Source organism: Lepidochelys kempii, chromosome 3 (genome assembly GCF_965140285.1).
Source record: "Lepidochelys kempii isolate rLepKem1 chromosome 3, rLepKem1.hap1, whole genome shotgun sequence".
Taxonomy (NCBI): domain Eukaryota; kingdom Metazoa; phylum Chordata; order Testudines; family Cheloniidae; genus Lepidochelys; species Lepidochelys kempii.
The window spans coordinates 87,876,276-87,897,455 of NC_136382.1; positions in this window are offsets into that span (position 1 = coordinate 87,876,276).

A 21,180-nucleotide genomic window follows, 5' to 3' on the forward strand; every position below is an offset into this window, starting at 1 on the left:
CCTCAGAAACACTGTTTTTTTTGGCTCATCACAATTTGTAACTTACTAACCCTCATTTTTCCTATGACTGCCAAGGTCATTTCCCCTTCATTTCCCACTTCATTTTCAGTAGTTTCTGGCAACAAGTGTGAATCTCTTACACTTAACAATCTGTCCCACCTTATATTAAGCTCTGACACTCTGGTTACCTTTTCCAGACCTGAAGATCAGAGGGCTGGTCTACATAGAAAACTTACATCCACACCCCAGAGAGATGTAGCTATCCCAACCTAGCTCCCGATACAGGCAGTGCTAGGTTTATGGGAGAAGTCTTCCGTCAACCTAGCTACTACCTTTCAGAGATGTGGATTAACCACAGTGACAGGAGAGGCCCTCCTGTCACTGCAATGAGCTTCTACACAGACTTATGCCTCTTTAGCGTTTTAAGTGTAGACACACCCTGAGAGGAAGAAAAGGGAATAACATCACATGTATACTGCAGATAAGGAGCAGTTTTTCAAAAATAGCAGCCTAAAGTTAGTCTCATAAGTCCATATTTAGGCATCTACGTAAGTAGCCTAATTTTCAAAAGTGCTGACCACTCATTGACTTCACCAACAGCTGCTGAGGGCACAGCACTTCTGCAAATCAGGCTACTTATTTTGGAGTCTAAAAAGGGATTTAGCCTAAAGTCAGACTCCTTTTTTGAAAATCTTGGCTTATGTCTTTTTTTTAAATTGTGTCATACCTTTGAAGGAGTCTCTTCAACAAATGATGGCTGAAATCTTTAGCATTAGTGTGTTTCTCTTTCTAACAGAAACTTTCTTGCTCCTTCAGTTGACAGTGTTCTATCTTCTATGACACTGATTTCTTTTAACAGATGTACTATGCCAAATACCGCACTGGTATACATCCCAAATTTAAATGAATGAATGTATGCTGAATAATTCAGCAACGAACTTGTCCCACTGTTTCATCTTCCAAGCAATGCACTTGATTAGAGAAAAGTAAGATGAGCTTACTATCCCAAGCAAGGCAATTAAAAATCAAAATACCTTTGTGGAGAAATTGTATCTGCTAGTTGTTCCATGTTTGCCTTCCACAGAAACTGAATTTTGCTTTAGGATATTGTGTGATTTTTTCCCCCTATCTTAGCAGCACCATATACTTGTATAGCTTTAAACTTTGCTCCAAAACTCATTTTATATCAAATAACACACTTATGTAAGAATTAATTATCCAAATCTGTATAGTTTATACAAGATTTAATCTGTTGTGAGGTATATTGATCATCAGCCAAGAGAGTTGTTCAGGATTTATCCAGCTAATTTTACTGCATGTTGTGGGAGGCCAGACTGAAGACATGCAATCTTTCTTCTGGTCCATGAGGAATAGCTCATTATATGCATCTTAATTCCTTGTTTAAATTATAGAACAGATAACCATAACTTTGGTTTGCAATTGAAATTGTGAGAAACTTTGTTTGTCTTTCCTGAGTTTTCCACTGAATTTAAAAGTGACCTGGAAAAGATTTTGATTAATCTGGTCTCCATTTCAGGTTTGTAACAAATAGCAAAACCAGGAATGTTTCATTTGGCTTGGAGTTTCTTTTCATAGTTCTACTCATGATATGCTCTGTTCTTTCAGAGATGAATGGCTTGATCATTGACAAGCAATTTGTCCATCTGCACTGATGCCTTACAGTGGTGTGTATCAGGGTAATTGAACAGTACATCTATAAACAGGAGTTATTACAATATATAATCTGCCAGTTACTTTACTAATTCTACATGTGTTGGATCTGGTATGAAAACATTTTTCACTTGTGCAAATTTGCATGTGTTATAACTTTATTTATCCTATATAGATGGCTATAGGCCTAATTTGGGGGGTCTGGGGCATTTCCTCCCCACTTTCCGCTGGTGGACATGTATTATTAATTTAGGTGGAATATATAGCTAAAGGTGTTAACATAACTTACTTATGCCTGATCTACATTGCAGGGGGGGGAGGTGGGGGGGTGGATCGATCTAAGATTCGCAACTTCAGCTACGAGAATAGCGTAGCTGAAGTCGACGTATCTTAGATCGATTTAGAATCACTTACTTCACGTCCTAGTGGAGCAGGATCAATGGCGGCTGCTCCCCCGTCGACTCCGCTTCTGCCTCTCACCGTGGTGGAGTTCCGGAATCGACAGCAAAGTGATCAGGGATCGATTTATCACATCTACACTAGACATGATAAATTGATCTCCAATAGATCGATCACTACCCGCCGATCCGGCGCGTAGTGTAGACTTGGCCTTAGTATCTAACACTAAACAGTGTTAAACAAGGTTTGGGGTTCAGCATACAGAGACTTCTGCCTGCTTAGTACCATAGCAAATACAACACTGAAAATCTTTAACCTTTTATTAAAGAAAAGGAAAAACAGTTAAAGCATTTGAAATGTATTAAGTAAGGCTTTTATTTTAACATTCTTTGTCCACTTTCCCTTTAGCAGGAGACAATTTTTAGAAGGAAAAAACAACAACCTGGTTTGACAGTCTTTTAGATGTTATTAAAGATGCTAATAGCTATCTTTTTATGGACAAGAGAAATTAGTTGAAATGGGCTAGAGCTGCTGTTGTTGCTGTTGTTAAAGTCTGATCCCATTCCATCCCAGGTGGTGTTTGGGATACAGATGGAGCCAATAGATGTGACGATGTCATCTAGGTCCCTGTGTCTGGCCCAGCCTTGTCAGGACAGCTCTCAGAATTGGAATGATGAAGGCTCAAGGTCCCAGGAGATGGTGGGGGTGGCAGCCATGGTGGTGAAGCTCACTCCAGTAGCCAATCTTTCCCCTCAAAGTGTGTCTGTAAGGACCCAGAAAGGGAATGGTAAGTGGAATAACCCATCCCTTCATTATTTTGTCTGCCAATTATGTCTAGTTTCCCACATACAAATTTTGGCTCACTGATTGCTGGTTTCACACTCTTCTTGTTTACCAAGCATAGTCTTAACCAGTCCTTGAGTTATATCAGTAGACCTTTCTGTTTGGACTAATTCAGTTGTTCTGTCTCCCTTTCATACCTTTTCCCATCAGCAGTTATTGTGGCAGGTTATTGTGACATCTTATGAAGTTACTTATGAAGTTGAACTCATATCTTATGAAATTAAACTCATAATTAGGGTAAATTTGTAGGCCCAATTATTACAAAATAAAGTAGTATTTTTCCCCTTCACCCCAACTTTCAGCCCAGCGGCAGTAGCACTTTCTGCACCCCCAAACGGAGAGTCACCTAACAGCTGCTGGGAAGGAATATTAACAGTGCCACTGGGAGCCCGTATTAGATCCCAGAGTGCAGGAGAGAGTTTCCTTGCCAATGAGATGCCGCTCGATAAGCCTTCACTATGTTGGGTAGTGGACGGGAAGAGTGTGTGTAAAAGACAGATGCTCCCTCACCCTGCCACATAAAGAATAGAAGGCAGAAAAGGCACTTCCGTAAGGGAGAGAGCATCTGTCACTGGGGAGGATGGAGGAGCAGAGATCCCTGGTACAGGAGTGTCTTGAGAAGGACGCAGAGCTCCTGGTATAATGAAATGCTAAACTGTATTATACTGTTCTAGTAGTAGGTAGCACTGTACATGAAATACCTTATTTAAAACTAACCTGAGACATATCTGGCAGAACATTATAGGATCTCAGGATGAACACATCTGCTGTGTATAAGCAAGCACTGTAGCCAGTCCCTATCAAGCATGGAAGAAAATGACAGCTACTATGTGGGGGAAAACAGGGTGACACAGATGGGTGGGGGGAATGAAACAGAGTTGACAGAACTCCTTGTATAGGGTGGGGAAGGAGTGACAGTACTCCTGGCATGCAGTGGACGTGCATTGATTCTATGACTTCTTTTCAAAAACACATTATTACACATATACACACTTTTAGTGTATTGCTCAGGTTTCAGAGTAACAGCCGTGTTAGTCTGTATTGTATTCATTTGCAAATTGGATACTATTAATTTAGGCTTAAATAGAGACTGGGAGTGGCTAAGTCATTATGCAAGGTAGCCTATTTCCTCTTGTTTTTTCCTACCCCCCCCCCCCAGATGTTCTGGTTTAACTTGGATTTAAACTTGTCTCTTGAGCCAGCGTGTTGCTGCTCCCCCACCTCAATATCTTGGTAAAAAAATAAAATCTCTCGAGTGTTTTATCTCACACCATCACCTTGTGCAGGCCTTCTCCATGACTTCCAACTAGTGTGGAATGCAACACGACAGCTGCTGCCTGAACGGAGTAACACTGATCATGCTACATACAACCTGCATTCTCTACATTGGTGTCTTATTACATGGTGGATTGAATTTAAGTTGGCCTGGTTGGTTTTTAAAGCTCTTAGCAGTACAGGACTGGGTTGTGGCACCATCTTCCACTATCTTGTTTTGATTGGCAAGTAACCAAGCTTGTCTATTATTGATCCCCAGGGTCTGAATCTTGCACCCTCTGGGCATCTGTCTCAGTCTAACACTCCCCACTTTGAGCAACACCTAAAAATATTCCACTGGTTTTTATTTTAATCACTGTCAGGTTATACATATGAACTCCATATTTTGGTAAGATGTATTATAGTTTGAATTAAGATCCTATATTTTGGTACCTTCATGTACTATATTCACACACAGTAATGAAATATAATGCACTAATTGAATAATTCAGAGGTTATAAACTCAGAAGATATATTCTTTTAATATACATTTTTATATTACCCATCTGATCAAACACAGATCCTCATCCATGGGGTCCAAGTATACGCTGCCAATTCTGTTTTCCCGCCGCTCCCCTCCATGTACTCTATAATTTTATCCCATCCACTGTAAAAGTCATCCAATAATTTCTTAAAAGAATCATTTTCCCCCTGGTGGTTGATCCTCTGTTATGAAATGTAACCAGCTTGGGTGTATAGGGAGAAAATCTCAGTTTTTCAGACCAAAAGTATGCTCTTATGTGCCTGAGTCAACAGGATTAAAGAATTACAGCATCCAGCTGACTTAGTTTCATATTTCCCTGATGCCCGAACAGCAGGAAAGCAGCAGAACCAAACTGTTTCATAAATTTCTTCCTGGGTGGTACAGACACTAGTGCAGGATGTTGAGATCTTTGGCTAGTCCCTAAAGCAATATCACGGTGCTAGAACAGCTTGTGAACACACATAAGGAATGCATAAAACTAAATTGGACAATGCACTAGTGAATATGCTGAAAGGACCCATCCTGCACTGGAATGGAGCTTGACTAGATGTCCTAGAAGATCTTTTTTACTTCTTATCTCTATTTCATTAACTGAATCCAATTATTACATAGGCTCACTGGCCCCAATGGTGGTAATTTGTTTTCCTCCTTCAGCATTCTCATTTTTCCAAAGGATGAATCAAGATGCTCACTCTTTCCTATTCTTTTCAGTGTGATAATGATAACCGTAACTCTAACAAAAGCCATTCAAATTTCTGATGAGAAAGGGGCTGATGGATAGAGGTGGGGAGCATCATCAGGCCCTATGTCCAGATGACTTGTTCATCTTTATCACTGTGCCAGAAATTTGAGTTCCACTTTTAACAGAGGTTATAGAGAAATACAGTGTAGTTTCTTGGTTTAAGTTAAATGGTTCATAGCATTCGTGCACCCATGGAATTTCTCTGTCCTTCCACTTTGCAGATGGAAGCAGAATATAAATTCCTGGTGAATATTCAGTGACTTAATTTGATTTTGTATCCTAAATAGATCATTGTTCTTTATTATTAATAATTGTGTTGCACTAGGGTCCAGAGGCACTAACCATGATAAGGTCCCGTTGTACCAGGCATTGTACAAATCTATAGTAAACACAGTCCTGCCCAGAAGCACTTACAATCTAAGCAGACAAAGGATGGAGAGGAAACAGAGGTGAAGTAACTTTCTCAAAGTCACATAACAGGTCACAGACAGATGCTGGAGTAGCATCCAAGCTTGACTCCCAGTTCAGTTCCCTATCTGGTGGACCACACTGCCTTGGTCTGATCATTTTGTCCTGGAACATGATTTCTTTGGAATTGAGGAGATAAAATTCTTTTGAATTGATGATAAAAATTGTGGGGAAGCTGTGTGTTCCATAAGAGCTAGAAGTCAGCAATCATAACAATATAGCAGTGTCACAGGCGGCAGGCACCTCTTAAGTCAATTGGTGTCCCACTCAAGATGGCTCCTAGGCTTTATATTCCACAAAATAAAACAAAAACAATCTTTTGCCGACTCAGTAATAAAGGTGCAATCAGAGTAGGCCTCCTGTACAAGCGGGCTTTATTGGGCTTCCACTGGGGAGAGCCTTGCTCCCCCGGCCTAGCTGCAACCAGAACTTGAAGAGGAAGCAGCTAGCCTGTTTATCTTGTCTGCTGGGCCCTGACTGGCTTTTGTTTGCTCCCAGCTCTTCTATTTGCTGAAGGACCTATTCTCATTAGTTCTGCCAGAGACTGATCCTGGATGGCCTCTCTAGGCAACTCTTGGAGGTCTACATTTGCTGTTGTTTTTGCTCCCTAAAGGCCTCCTTTGGTCATGGTGTGGATGGTGGTGGGACCCCCAGAAAGGGGGCATCAAGCACCAGGGACACCCACTCACAAGCAGTCAGCACACACTGACATGATTGACTTTGCATTGTTCCAGTCAATTTAGTGGTCATCAGTTCCAAGAAATATGTATAATTCTATTGTTATAATTAATCAGTTTTGTTATTATTTCTCTACTTTAAAAAAACCTCTATGTTTAATTATGATTGAGACTTAAATTCTTACACTTCCCATCCACCCAATTTCTTAGAAAGTTATGCACTACAGTACTTGAAGCAGTCTCTAGCATGTAATTATCTAGCACACAGATGCTTGGAGATTGTACGGGTAGCCGGAAGCATCCAGGTTGCAAGGCTTTTCTTCAAAATGTTAACATAGTTACAAAGAAAGCAGTCCATCATATGACTGGATAATACATCAACATGCTGAAACTTTGACTACCTGCCAATAATTTACAATAATTCATAAGCGATTACTTGCAATTTTATCAGAATATTCTGAAATATGATTGGTAAGGTGTTAAAACTTAAACAAAACAACACAAAATAAAGCCATCTCACCCTACACAGAAACAACAACAAATAAAATAAAACAAAAACACTTTCTGGCCCAAATTCAGTAATATTCTTAAGCACAGGACTTAAAGTTATGCACGTAAGTAAGCCAATTTACTTCAATGGGGCTACTTGTATTTTTAAACTTTAAGCACATCCTGCTGAATCAGGGCCTCCATGGTTAGAGCTGAGTGAAATCAGCAAAACAAAGTCATAAATATTCCAACCTTTAAATATATTTATTTCTACTGGGTTTTTGCCCTTGTGTTTGATTTCTGTGGCTATTCTAGTGAATGACTGTATGCACTGTGGTGCTGATGGAAATATTGAATTCTAGGAGATTTAGTAGAAAATGAATTGTAAATTTGCTAATGCTAGCTTTTATAATGGTATCTTGATTTTAAGAGCTGTGCTCATCCACTTAAGGAACAAAAGACAATACTGTGTGATCTGTGTCCAGGCAAAGCCAACATACTGCTCAGATTTCAAATACTTGCAATAAATTGCTTGAGAATAATCCTCAGACCAAAAAAAAATTGCAGAAACTAGTTTGCACATTTTCAGTAACTACTAAATGAGAGTTTCTAACTGCTTGTTGACAACTGGCAAACAGCAATAGGGGGGGCAGTTGTTAGACATTCTAATTAATAATGTACTTGCCCACCTCTACTGCTTCACATGTGAAGGGCAACTGTGGGTTGCAGCTAGTCCATTTGAATTAGACTCTGTCATTGTGCTGCAGTGCTACAATAAATTTGAAAGTTATCAGGTGGTTGAAACAAAAGTTGAATGATAATCTTCTGTTTATCCACTTCCTTCTAGAGTAAAATCAGGTACAAGCTTGGTTTAAAGAGCACGTGAAGTAAAGTAAATTATGTATAGGCAAATGCTGCTGGTATGCTAAGCTTTTACCAGATTTGAGTGCAGAATAGCAGTACTGAGTATTTGAGGAAGAGCTCTGTGCAACTGGAAAGAACCTGTTGTTGTGGAAAAATTAATATCTAGAATTGCAGACCCCCTAATGATCATGAGATTTAAAAAAAAAAACCAAAAACCCAATACCCCAGAATTTTGTGTCTTTATTTGCCTTCTGGCTTTTGAGTGCCCTGGATCCATGTTTTCCAGCTTCTCTCTAAAAGCATAAATGAAAGCTGAGATCCTCACATATATGGCTCTAGGAGCTGGAACTTTACAAAAATTACCACTTATTGAGAGATTCAGGACAAAAATCACAAGGAGTGACAACTCTAAGGCTATGTCTGTACTACCACTTATGTTGGTATAACTTCTGTTGCTCAGGGGTGAGAAAAAGCCACCTCCCGAGTGACATAAGTTACACCAACCTAAGCACCGGTATGGACAGGGTTATGCTGGTGGGAGAACTTCTCCTGCTGGCATAGCTACATCTGCTTGCAGGAGCTGATGGGGCCAACAGGAGAGCTCTCTCCCATTGGCTTTGAGTGGCTACGTTAGAGAGCTTACAATGGCGCAGCTGCATCAGGGCTGTCCATACTGGCGCTTAGGTCAGTGTAACTTATGTTGCTCAGGAGGTGGCTTTTTCCACACCCCTGAGCAACAGAAGTTATACCCACATAAGTGGTAGTTTAGACATAGCCTTAGTGTTACCTGTTCCTTGTTCTCCTCCACTACTGTGTTTGAGCAAGCCATTATTGTTTTCCTCCCCCCTGGCCCACCAACCCTACGCATGTACACACGCATTGGTACAAGATTTTCTGTTCCATCATATGAACTGGGGGGGAGGGGAAAGCAGTTGTGTCTTGAATCAGTCACAATCCAATACAATAAGGTTGTAATTCTTCACATTACTACATTTTCACAATTTGTCCTCATTTCTTATTATCAATAGCATTCGCTAAAAATGTTTTTCCCACTGAATCATAGTAATTACTATCGTTATTAGCACATTGATGGCTTCATTTAGCATGTATGTATTTGGTTTGGTTTCAGACTATTTGTACCCCACAAATTTCAGTTTGAGCTTAGGACTTGAAATGAATAAAAAAATCTGTGTTTCTAATTTGTAATAAAAGCAAAACATAGGCACATTTCGTATGGTTTTGAGTTCTGATGAAGACACTCACTGTTCAAATACTTAAAGAAACAGCCTTAATAGGTCATCTGGTCCACCCCTCTAATAAAGCAACATTGTTTTCTATAGCACATTATGCAGTACCTCTAGTCTAATTTATGAGCTAGCAAGAACTACTGTAGACTGGAAGAAAGAGAGGTGAGTGAGGCCTTCATTTTGTCCAGTAATACTTTTTTCGCAGGATAGCAACTGAAACCCACAGGGCCCTTCTAGAATTCTGAACGTGTTGTTTCTCTGGACAAAGTGTTGCTGACAGTAACAACAACCTACCCCTCTAGCTCAGGCGTGGCAGAATCTGTGACAGTGAGGCCTGTAGTGACATCCAGGTGCACACATTTCCAGGTACCCTATTAATGCTCTTTTCCTAGCAGAGCTTCTGCCACCTTTTCTACAGCCTAAAAGCTCGCACACCAGACTAACTTCTGGCAGTGCAGAAATTCTCAGTTTATTACAATACTGCCATAGTCTTCAAGGAATACATCAATAAAGGCTCCATGTAATGGTCGCTGCCATGAGTATTCTGTGTTGTAGTGTCCCCCCCCCTCGCCCCCATCTCTGACTAACAGCACATGGCATCTGGCTAGAAAGGGAGGTTGAATGTGAGCTACTCATAACAAAGTACAATGCAAAACTAGCAGCTTGGTATATCATGAAGTAAAATTCCTTATCCAGAAAGTGTAATCTTTGTCCCTGTATGTTATATAAATCAGATAGGCATCCTTGCTAAGCCCAGACAGAAATATTCACTTCAGCTAGGTTTGTTACCACATACTTGCTTTCTACACAGAAATTCCCATCTAACATTCCTTGACACATGCAAGAGAAGCAGTATAAATCAGCAGTGTGTGCTGAGTGGGGATAATCACTTAAACTGGTGTCATTGTAGCTTGAGAATAATTAAGGAAATGAAAAATCCCTTCAAGAGTTGGAACTTTATAATAAAGGCTTTTTATTGAAAAGAAAGAATGTAGCTTTGCAGGTTTAGACTCTTACAATTGTGCTGCTGAACTTCTTTTGTCAAAGATTTATGAAGAATCAATGATTATTACTCACTGTGAATAAGAATTTAACTCCAGGAAATTGTATGCTATTATAACATTTGTGACTATGTACAGGATAGGCTGAATGCTGAATAGTACCTGCATGTGCTCCATTGATTTTAATGGGGCTACACCTGGAATAAGGTACTATTTAACACGAATAAGGGTGGCAGAATCTGTCCCTAAAACTGATAGGGGCTCTGAGATGAAATCCTGGCTTCACTGAAGACAATGAGAATATCACCGCTGATTTAAATAGGACCAGAATTTCACCTCTGGGTCTCAGTCTACATAGGGCTTATTAGACCATGATTCATAGTGAGTGTACAGCTTTCTTTTTCATCTAATTAAGTCCTCAGAACTCTTTAATAAAGCTATTCCATATGCCACAATTCTGGATCATTTAAGTCCAGAACTGGATAGATGTTAAAAGACTAACCTCTTTGAATGCTTTCACATTTTAAAATGAATACCTCTGAAGAAAATCTTAAAAAAAAAAAAAGAAAGAAGAAAGAAAGAAAGATTGTGTTGCCTACAAATTAACTAAGCACAGGAAGGGTTTTAACAAATTTATTGCTATGCACTGGTTCACCTCTTTAATTTTCAGTAAAATTAACATAATCAGAATCAATTAAGTTGTTTCCCAAATGTATCAGACACCAAGCCAGTTAGTGTAAAGAAAACTCATCCAACATTGTTAAAACATCATAAATATAAAACACATACACTGGGAAATAAAGCTACATTGATTTTTAGCATTTGGCTAATTGTTAAGGTGCAATTATTAGAAGATAGGTGTAGAAGAGTTGGATATGTATGAAAATTGTAATAAATCCTGAAAATATAATGAATTTTAGCACAGAATTCTTCTCAGAATAAGTGCCAAAAGAGTACTATTCATTATTCTACTACTCTAATTCTAGAAAGCAGAATTCTGGACTTGATGTACCATTGCCTAACCTGGGATTGTAGTTCCATGTCCCTATAGTAAGCTTTTGACCAGATTCTGCTGCCTGGGCAAGAGAGCAGTGGTCTATTAAATAAGAGAATACAATTTATTTAACAGGATACTTTGGCCACATTGAGTGGGGACATGCCAGAGATCGATCAGACTGGCAGACAGAATGATCTCCCCAACATTTTTCTTATAAAGTGACTAACTGGAGTTGTTCGCAGCATTGGAGTCCTGGCAACTTCACCATTTCTAAACTGTTGGGCATTTGAACCACTGAAGTTCAGACCTTCTTGACACAGGCTCTGTTAAAGTAATAGCTAGATCTGGCCTGTAAGGTTCACAGTCAGAAGCTAATTGAAGGATAAAGTTCCTGGGGAGATTGGTTATGACTCAGGATATATGAGCATCCAGTATCACCCTGATATTTTGCCCAGAATCTGATAATTTGATTAAGGGCAAAATTTGCTACCTTTGCAGAGAAACCGAGCCTTTCACTGAAAATGTACCGAGTTGCCTTCTCACAGAAGAAAACGGTATTTCTTTGTCTGCTGGAACTACCTACCATTTTCACAAAAAAGCAGCAGCAGAAGCAACAAGAAAGTGTATGTGACTATTTTAAATGGTCAGCTTGTTTTGTTGCAGAACTGAAAAAAAAACAGATTTTTCTACAATTTTGCTACCATTATGAATTAAATCTCATGTTTGTAGCTGTATATTAAAGTTTAATTGCAACATTAACAGCTGTAACAGTAAAATCAGGGATGCCAAAATCTGTGTGTGTAAAACATTTGCTTCAAGGGTCTTCTGGAGGAAAGACTAGGAAGGAACATGGTGAAGTCATTTTGTAGCTGAAGCTCTGACTATACACTGGGCCTCTAATTACTTACTCTGTCACAGATTTGTTGTGTAATCCTGGACAAGTTATTTCATCCCTCTCAACATCAGTTTAGCCATATTATTTCATATTTATATTACAGTAGCATCCAGAGTCTCCAGTCAGGATTGGGATTCCTCTTTAGTAGGCCCTGTGCAACATATTGAGAGGCAGTGTTGTTCAGTGGATAAGCACACTGGTCTGTGAGTCATGAAATCTGGATTCTATTTCCAGCTCTGCCACTGATGTATTGTGTGTCCTTAAGTAAGTTACTTGACTTCTGTGCCACCTTTCCCCCAGGCTCCTAGTCCTTACCTGTCTGGTTTATTTAGACTGTAAGCTCTTAGAGGCAGGGACTGTCTCTCCCTCTGTGTTTGTACAGCACCCAGCACAGTTGGGCCCAGATCTTGGCTAGAAGCTACCTTAATAACAATGTCATAGAAGAGTCAGAGGGATTTTTAGAGCCATTTTTATACTGTCAACCATTTTATACTGTTAACCTATTTCACAGGTTGTGAGGCTTAATTATTACATTTCTTTGGAATCCTCAGATGAAGGGTATTATATAAATACAGGATATTGATAATTTTGAGTCATTTAAGAACCAATATTAAGACTCCTTGCAATCCAAAGCTTTGCATGTTGGCAATTTGGATGAACCAACAGAAGACAGATGGGTTAGCCCTAGCACTTTCCCATGAGAATGGCCGTATGGGTCTTTACTCTTTGTTACACTTTTCATACATTCCAATTCTATAATGAATGTTGTTCTCATCTGACAGGTATGCCAAATATTTTGAGCCATTTCCAGGCATTTAGCATGCTGGAAAGAATTATAGTGTTAAGTACTTTGTCAGAGGTCTCTATAAAGTCATGTAGTGCAAGACTGGGGAACTCGCTCGCTTTTGAACAGAAATCTTTTATCTCAAAATTATGGGTGGGGGTTTGTCCTGGTTGTCCAGGGTTCTCCTAATGATGTTGTTTTGTATTTTAACAATTTCTGAAAATGGAAGGAAGTGCCTCTTATGAAAGAGAAAGTTCTCTACTGTTGTCTCAAAGTTAAAGACACATAGCTAAAGTACAAGGAGGAATTGATTTTGTGAGAATAATCATTCAGAAAGGGTTTCTTTAACTACTCTTACATGATTTATCAGCTTTAAATATTTTAGGAATGAATTGCTCTCATTCTAATACTACTGTTTGTTCTCTAGTTCACATTACTAGTTCACATATTGTCCAAATGCAGAGTCATTCTTTTAAAAGATGGTCATAGTGCCTTGCAGGGAGGAAAGCTGCTTAACCTATTGGATAAGTCTCGTTTTCACCCTGAGTGCATGGATTAGTCATCGTTCCACTTTCCAGTCCCTGGCATTTTGAGTCCAACTTTCAGGAAAGTAGCCAACAAAAGATAATATCTGGCAATGGGCTGGATAATTTTTCTATAGCATATAACAAAACTAGACTTGTCAGTATTAACACTTTTGTCCAGTAGTTGCTAAAAGTTATATGATTTTGGAAACCAAAGGCCAGATTTTCAGAAAATGTAGCTGCATGATGTTAGTCATACATGAATTTCTAATTTGTGCATAAAATTACTGCAACTATGAATGCAGTCATAGTAACTGAATACACAATTTACTAGGTGGATATTTATCTGATAACTTTCATTAAAAGTTGTCTGTACAGTTTTGTGAATATCTGGCCTTAATTTTTTTCTGAGGCCTTATTCTGATAGGCTGTGTAGAAGAGTGACTCACCAGTCAGCACACTCCCTCATGGCTGGGCACAGCCTTGCCAGACCTTCCCCCAGTCACCTTTGTCCGACAGTAAGTCAGGCCCTGTGGTGGTCTGGTTCTTCTAGTGACTCAGCCATCCAGTCAGGTCACATACTCTGGAAAGGATGAGACTGTATCAACGTCCCAGATCAACAGTATCCAACATGATATTAATCATCACTACAATATATGCTACCCCGCCTGGACTTCTCTTCAATCCCACTTTCCATCAGAGTAGCAGGATTCTAGGCTTCTCTCTGAACTCCCCCAGCAGAACTCAAAAAACTCAAACAAAACCAAATATAACTTATGCCACTTCTAACCACCCCATGGTTGAGCTTGTAGTCCTTCTAGGTTCTCTCCAGCTTCCTATTTCTCTTCCGTAACACCCCCATAAGGATGACTTCTTGGAGCCATACCCACATTTCAGCACACAGCACAGGTCTAGCTCTGCTCCTGTAGATACCCTAAGACAGCAGTTATTCTGGGTTCTCTTTTGGATGTCTCCCCTCACTGCTCTGAGTTCACCCTTTTAGGTATAAAATCTAGCTCCTCCTGAGGTGGTCTGATAACAAATTGAGTCTGGTACACCCTCCAGCTGTAACCAGGTGAGTTAATTGGGCCCTAAAGTTTCTGGTAACCTTCTGTCTACCAGTATGGTGTTTACACACGCCATCACAGGATGATTTGGGCATTTGGTTATGGTTTCATTTAAAAATGGACCCAGGATGAAAATTCTGAACTTCACTAAAGTTTGAAGCTGTTCCGATCTAGGACTTTGGTTTGGCTATTGCATTAGCTTTGTCACAATAGCATCTCATTTACATAATGAGGAAAAATATCCTAAAATCTTCCCCACCTTCTGTTTCTTAAGATTCTTTACAGTAACTAAGTACTGTTATGCTGGTGGTTGGGTGAAACATCCTTGAAGCTGATGTGTGTAACAGCTTCCCTCCATTCAGGATAAACGTAAAGATCATTTAAACTCCTTTATGCCTCAGATAGCTGAAACAATAGGAGCCATTGCCTAAAACACAGGCCACATGCAAGGAATCTGAGCTATGTGGGCCAAAGTTTGACTGAGGTCTGACTGCGAATACAGGGACTGGGTATGGTTTGAGGGAGCTCTGTGTCTATGAGAGAGAGAAAAGGGGCAAAAACCCTTCAGAAGCACACAGAGAAGGCAGTAAGGAAGCCCTAGAGACAACGAGAGAAGGGCTTGTTGTGTGCCCTGAGAGAAAACTAAGAGAGAGCAGAAGGCATTTGAGTAGAACACTAGCTAGAAAGGAGCTTGGAATTGTAGGTAAAGAAACTGTCCTACCATATTCATGGAAACATGACTCTGTGTACCATCTTTGTAAATAAACAGGATTGCAGCAAAGAAACACTTGACTCTGTCAACAATTTTTCTTCCTAACCTAAACAACCTACAAGACTCCAAATATTGGCTAACTGCTTCAGTGAAAAGGGGTGACAATATTACACCCTAAACTTTTTCCTCTGCCTTCTCAGGCGATGCTGGAAAAGATTTTAAAGATTCTAGCAATTCCTTCTCAAGAACGGACAAAGACCTGCAAAGAGCAGAGTCCAGAAGGCCGATATTTTTCATTCAAAATAGAATTGCGCCTACTTTACTTCCTAACAGTTCATTAGTTGGTATCAAATCAGAGTGGTGACATCCTCAAACCTAACAGAACTTTTAGGCAAATGGAAATATTTTATTCTGTGCTAAAGGAAAAAGGTGAGTTATGTGGCCTTGATGGAAGTGCAGCATGCAGTGGCCTCCCTGAGAAAGGACATGATTATTCCAGCCATAGTCATATTTTTGCTCAGAGAGCTCACTGAAAGAAATGCTGACTCTTCTTTCAGGATGAATTATAAAGTCCCTGCAACTGTATTGCTTGGGTGTGTAAATGGAAGCCCGAAAGCTAGGATCAGATTCAGATCTGCCTCTTTATATGCTTTTAATGCTAAAAAAACAAAAACAAATTTGAAAAGGTCTGTGCCTAAGCCAACCCCCCAGTACCAACAGCGTGGAACATTGATGGGGCTGAGATCTGTATCCAAAGAACCAGGATTGGGAGGGGAGCTTCCAAGAGTCCTGTTTCTTGGATAGTCACATCTAATCCAATTGGCTTTCACAGGGCCACATGATCTTCTGTTCTTTCAGTCAATGACTAGCCTAGTCAACAGTTCAGAAATATTGGGGATCACATAACTACTCTGTATCCAGCTGTTCTGCATTTGTCAAGCCAAGGCTTTGTGCACACAAGCATATAGACAGACAGGAATCCATGGAAGATCCACTTTGTTCCGAAGGGGTTGAATTAAATGATAATGGTTTACAGATTACATAGTAAGCACCAATATGTTCAAGCTCCTAGCACACAGGTTTCAAGCCTGAACTTACTGGCGGCCTTCCTCCTGGTGTTGATAATTGGTTTCATTCAAGGATCAGAAAGGGATTATGTCAGATGAATCCCACTTTCACAGCTGTTGTCATAGGTTAGCTAGTGGTTAGCTGACACCTTCATTCTTGCATTATGAATTATCTTGCTTCATTTCTATAGCTTAATGCATGTCATAACAACATATCAGGCCAGATTCTGTCTCCCTTACTCGCACTGAGGGGTGCCTTACTTCCTGAATAATCCCCCCGAGACAAGCTGGCAGAATCTAGCCCTAAAAATTTACCTCGAGGTGTCTGCTTTTACTTGATATTTTCTTACAGTCCAGACATGTTTTGTGTCTTTGTGATACTGTATATATACTGTATACATCAGTGGCAAATAGGCAGTGGACCCTTATAAAATATACCACAGCATTTTACAGTAACCACTCAATTTCTGTAGTAACAGTATTGTAAACTGTAGTATTTCAGATTATGAATATAACATACTGTAGTATTTTGAGACGGGTTGGGCACCCAAATAAATTAGAAAAGGAGACATAACTTTTAAAAAATATGAATACCAGCGTGTAGTAATTTGAATGAGCTATTACCATAAAGTGGTCCTTAAATATAATTCTTTGGACTAGATTCTGATCTTATTTCTACCAATATAAATGTGGAGTTACTTCATTTACATCTGTGGTATTATTTCCTATTGTGTGAATGGGATCAAAATCTGGCCTTTCATATTCAGGATTCTTACTTATTGATTTATAAAATGAGTCAACTACAGAGTGTCTGGGGGCACTGAAAATCTTTAAAGTAATACACAAGGGATATGTTAGTTAAAAGGATGAAATTTAATTCTGTGTATGTTTTTTTCTGAGGATTATGATTACATGTATTTGTCTTTCATTTGTATACTCCGCTTGTTAATAATCTTAATAAAGACTTATCACACAATAATACTTGGCCACAGTCATCATTAAAAAACTCCCATTCCATTGCTGAAGGCCAGATTCTAGTACCTTTGCTCATGTGGCTTAGTACCTTGCTCCATGAATGGTCTCACTGATTTCAATATCGGTAAAGGTATCAGAATCTGGCTCAGAATGTCTACTCCAAAATAATTCTTAAGTAAACAGAGGGCATCCACCCTCAATAATCAATAGCTAGAACTTTTTCAGACCAGTGTGGGAAGGAAATCAAAGAATCAAGGTCCCTCAGTGAAGAACACCTGTTCTCAGCCACAGATGTTTAAATCTTGGGAGCAGGAGTATTCCATCTAACCTGGACTGTCATGACAACAAAGTTAGGGAAGGAAACCTCTCAGGTTGACAGGACTCAGGTCATATGGCATTTTATAAATCAATGTCAACACCTTTCATTGTCTTCAAAATCTACAGGAAGTCAATAAAGTTTCTAGAGAAGATCAGTATACTTCCTGTGGCTAACATTCCCAAACAAGCAAGTGTTCAATAGCCACTGGAGTATGTTCGCTCTGTTAAATATGTCTTAACAAAGAGAAGCAAAACCAATATTTTAAACAGTCTGATGAACGCTCCCTTGTGTTCAGCTTTGCCTGTTGTGGTGTAATAATTTCACTAGTTCTCCAGTTGCTACATAGTTCTGAGGGGACACAACCTTAGTTTCTCCCGTAAAAAGACAAGCAGGTTTTTTTTTTTAAACAAACACACCTTTCAGGTTTTCTTTGTACTCCATAAATATGCAAAAAAAGGGCATTTTTTTTTCCATTTGTAGGCCACCTTTGAAAGTGCTGCATTTTATATTACAATAAGTAAAGGGGAGCAGAGCTTTCCATAGTACTACCAAGTGCCTGGAGAGTCCAAGCGGATAATGTTAAGTATAGGTGTCAGCAAGCTTAACAGATTTGTAGCCAGATATAATGGAATTAAAGTAACTATTAAAACCATTACACATCATGCAACATTAGGATCAGGCATGGAAGCATACTCATGTGTATTAAAAACTGGTGGAAGGGGATAACACTGTTTAGAATTTCTAATGCATTAGTTCCGCTTTGGGGCATGCAGGGTGCAGCTAGTGGGGTCAGAGATGTGGCCCTCTGACTCCATGCTCCTGCCCAGAATGTCACAGATCCATAGTTATTTTGGCAATCCCTGCAGAAAACTAGGCACTCTCTTCTGCTTTCCTGCCTACACTCCACCTGGCAGAATGGCTTATTTGCACTCGCTGATTCCACTGCATGGAAGACTGCATGCAGACTAGAGGTCAAGAGCTGTGAACCCATACAGTTCAACCCAAATGGAAGTGTCCAAATGAACCAAATGCACTGATGACCTTCATATAACTTTGGGGTTGGAGGCAGGACCAAGGTTAAACTGAAGTTGGAGGAATGGTATTTGAGCTCCACCCAGAATAACTGGATGTGTCTGCAAAACTGATCTACAGAGAAACAGTTAATAATATATGCATCTCCTGTGCCATTATTAGGCCTTGGGATTAACACATCACTGCCAAGAATGGAGCAGTTCACATCACTCGGAATTATTGTTCCTTTCTATGAGCAGACTCAGTAAGACGGCGTGACATCATTTCTCATTTGGAAGGGTTTCTTTGCAAACGTAAAGGACTAAAAAGTTAAGAGTGTGATTTTGACTGTAGTAGACTTCAATGGAAGCATGGATAGGTAAGCCTGAGCCATTTTGAAAAACCTTTAATTTTTTACATAACAAAAGGTTGCATTCTGCGGACAGTGATGGATGGGCAGAGAAGTACTGTTATGGCACAGAAGCAAGTACTGCCTTAGTTCTAGTCCTGTCTGCTCTTCCTGCTATTGAAATCGTTCTTGAAATGGTTGTCACCATGTTAAAAAATGGCTAACGGAGAGAATTATGGAATAATTATGGAATAACAGGTTGGAATAATGTATTTCTTTTTTACCACGTATGTTCATTCACATTTTAAAATTAATTGTCTTTGCCCATGTTTTTGCAACTTTTACATTCTCATAGCATAAACAGTCCAATGACCCATTGCCCTTGCACAAATATTTGTAAAAAAGTGAATTCAAAGCAAGTGTCCATATTCACACTTGTAAGCTCATCCGTATAACATGGTACAAATAATATCATGTTACTTACCTGATCCATCACAACTATGATATTAATACATTTTATTTAGCACTTTTCATCAACAGTTCTCATAGCACTTTACAAAGGGGAATAAATAGGAAGTTTACCTCCATTAAACAGATGGGCAGACTGAAGTACAAAGAGGTTAAGAATGATATTCCCGAAGGTGCCTAGGGGAGTTAGGTGTACATCTCCAATTGAAGTGCCAGCCTAAGTGACTGACCAAAGACGTAGAGTGAGAGTGGCAGAACAGACAATAGAGACGATATCTTCTGACTCCAAGTCATGTGCCCTAATCAGTGGATTCCTCTGTAAAATAAGAAAATCAGCTTTGAATTTGAATATTTGTGGGACCCTAATCTCTTTGCAGACAATAGCCAAACAGAATCACTTGAAGCTATGAGAATGATCATGATTAGCTGCTCTTTTCTGAAAATGAACATGATACATGTCAGCATTGTTAGTTTTGAATTCCCATAACTTTATTTCAAAATAAAAACATTTCAAATATGTCCAAGCCTCAGTCCTCGTTCAGTACTACCTACCCACATGTACAACATGGTTTTGTCGCTAAATCACAGGGCTGGGACTCAGGAGATCCAGTACTGAATTGTACTGACATTTTATAATGCTTCTTGCTAGGGGATAAAAAGCAAATAAAATTATTTCTTTCCCTATTAAAAATAATAAAGAATTACTTTGAAAATAAAATTCAGAAGGAAATATTTTCCCCTCATTAAAACTGTCTTGGCTCCAAGTTTAAAATTCCAGCCTGTTTTGAATTTGGAAGGTTTCCCATGATAATCTTATTCTGCTTTGGAGTGTGTTCTGTATGCCCAGGGCTGTCTCATTTACTGCAGTCAGTCAATAGGGCTAGCAAAAACCAGTTTAGCTTGCAGCTGGAGAAGAGTAACAGGAGACTAACATAACTCCTGAACAAACCAGTGGGAGCTCAGCAAGAAACCCTTTCTGGATAAGCAAGAGAGCCGTCCTACAGAGAGTCTGTCTCTATTGTACATCTGGAGATTCACTGCTTTAATGAACACGCCTCAAGCTGCTGAAACACTTGAAGGAACAGCTTTGGTGTTTATGATTGTTGTAAATGTCTCTGTTCTTGAAAATAAGGGGAGTTTGGTTTCTGTTTGATTTTTGTTCAACCTTTTTGCCCTTGCCATGTGCATACACTGTATACGACAGCATTTTTTTGGTGTGCCTCCTGGGGATAAAAGAAGCTTTTAGAACCAAAGCCTTGTAGCAAATTTGGGTAAAACACTATGCTAAGCTTGAGTTAGGATGTAACTTAGACAGAGCATAGTTTACAACTTGCGTTTTGAAAAGAAAAAAATAGACTCTCAGCCCAAGTTGGCTGGATAAGCCTGAAAGGGCTGCAATCTTTGGAGCTCCTCTTTAGCCTAGATTTTGCCATATTATTACTTTGAAGGCATCTATTCTCTATGCCCAGGTACCCAAGTCACTGTTTGCCTTCAGATGCCTACCTTTCACTTTCCCAGCCCCTCTTTTCATTTTCTGTTTCTTCAAAAGGGCCTTATCTGTCTGTTTTTTTCCACGTCAAACATGCGCTCCCTTGTTCTCTCCGTGCTAGACTCTGGGGCTCTTTATGGGTAGTAAGTAGCCTGAATGTTGTCCTTTCCTGCCTGTATCAAAGGCTGAGTGTTCTCATGAACTTAGCTCTCTTCCTGAGTAGTAGTTTATCAGCTGTATTGACCAACTAGATGCCATAAGTTGCTCAGACTCTTATTTGCAAATATTGTTCGTGAATGTGCTCAGTACACATAGTGCTGTTTC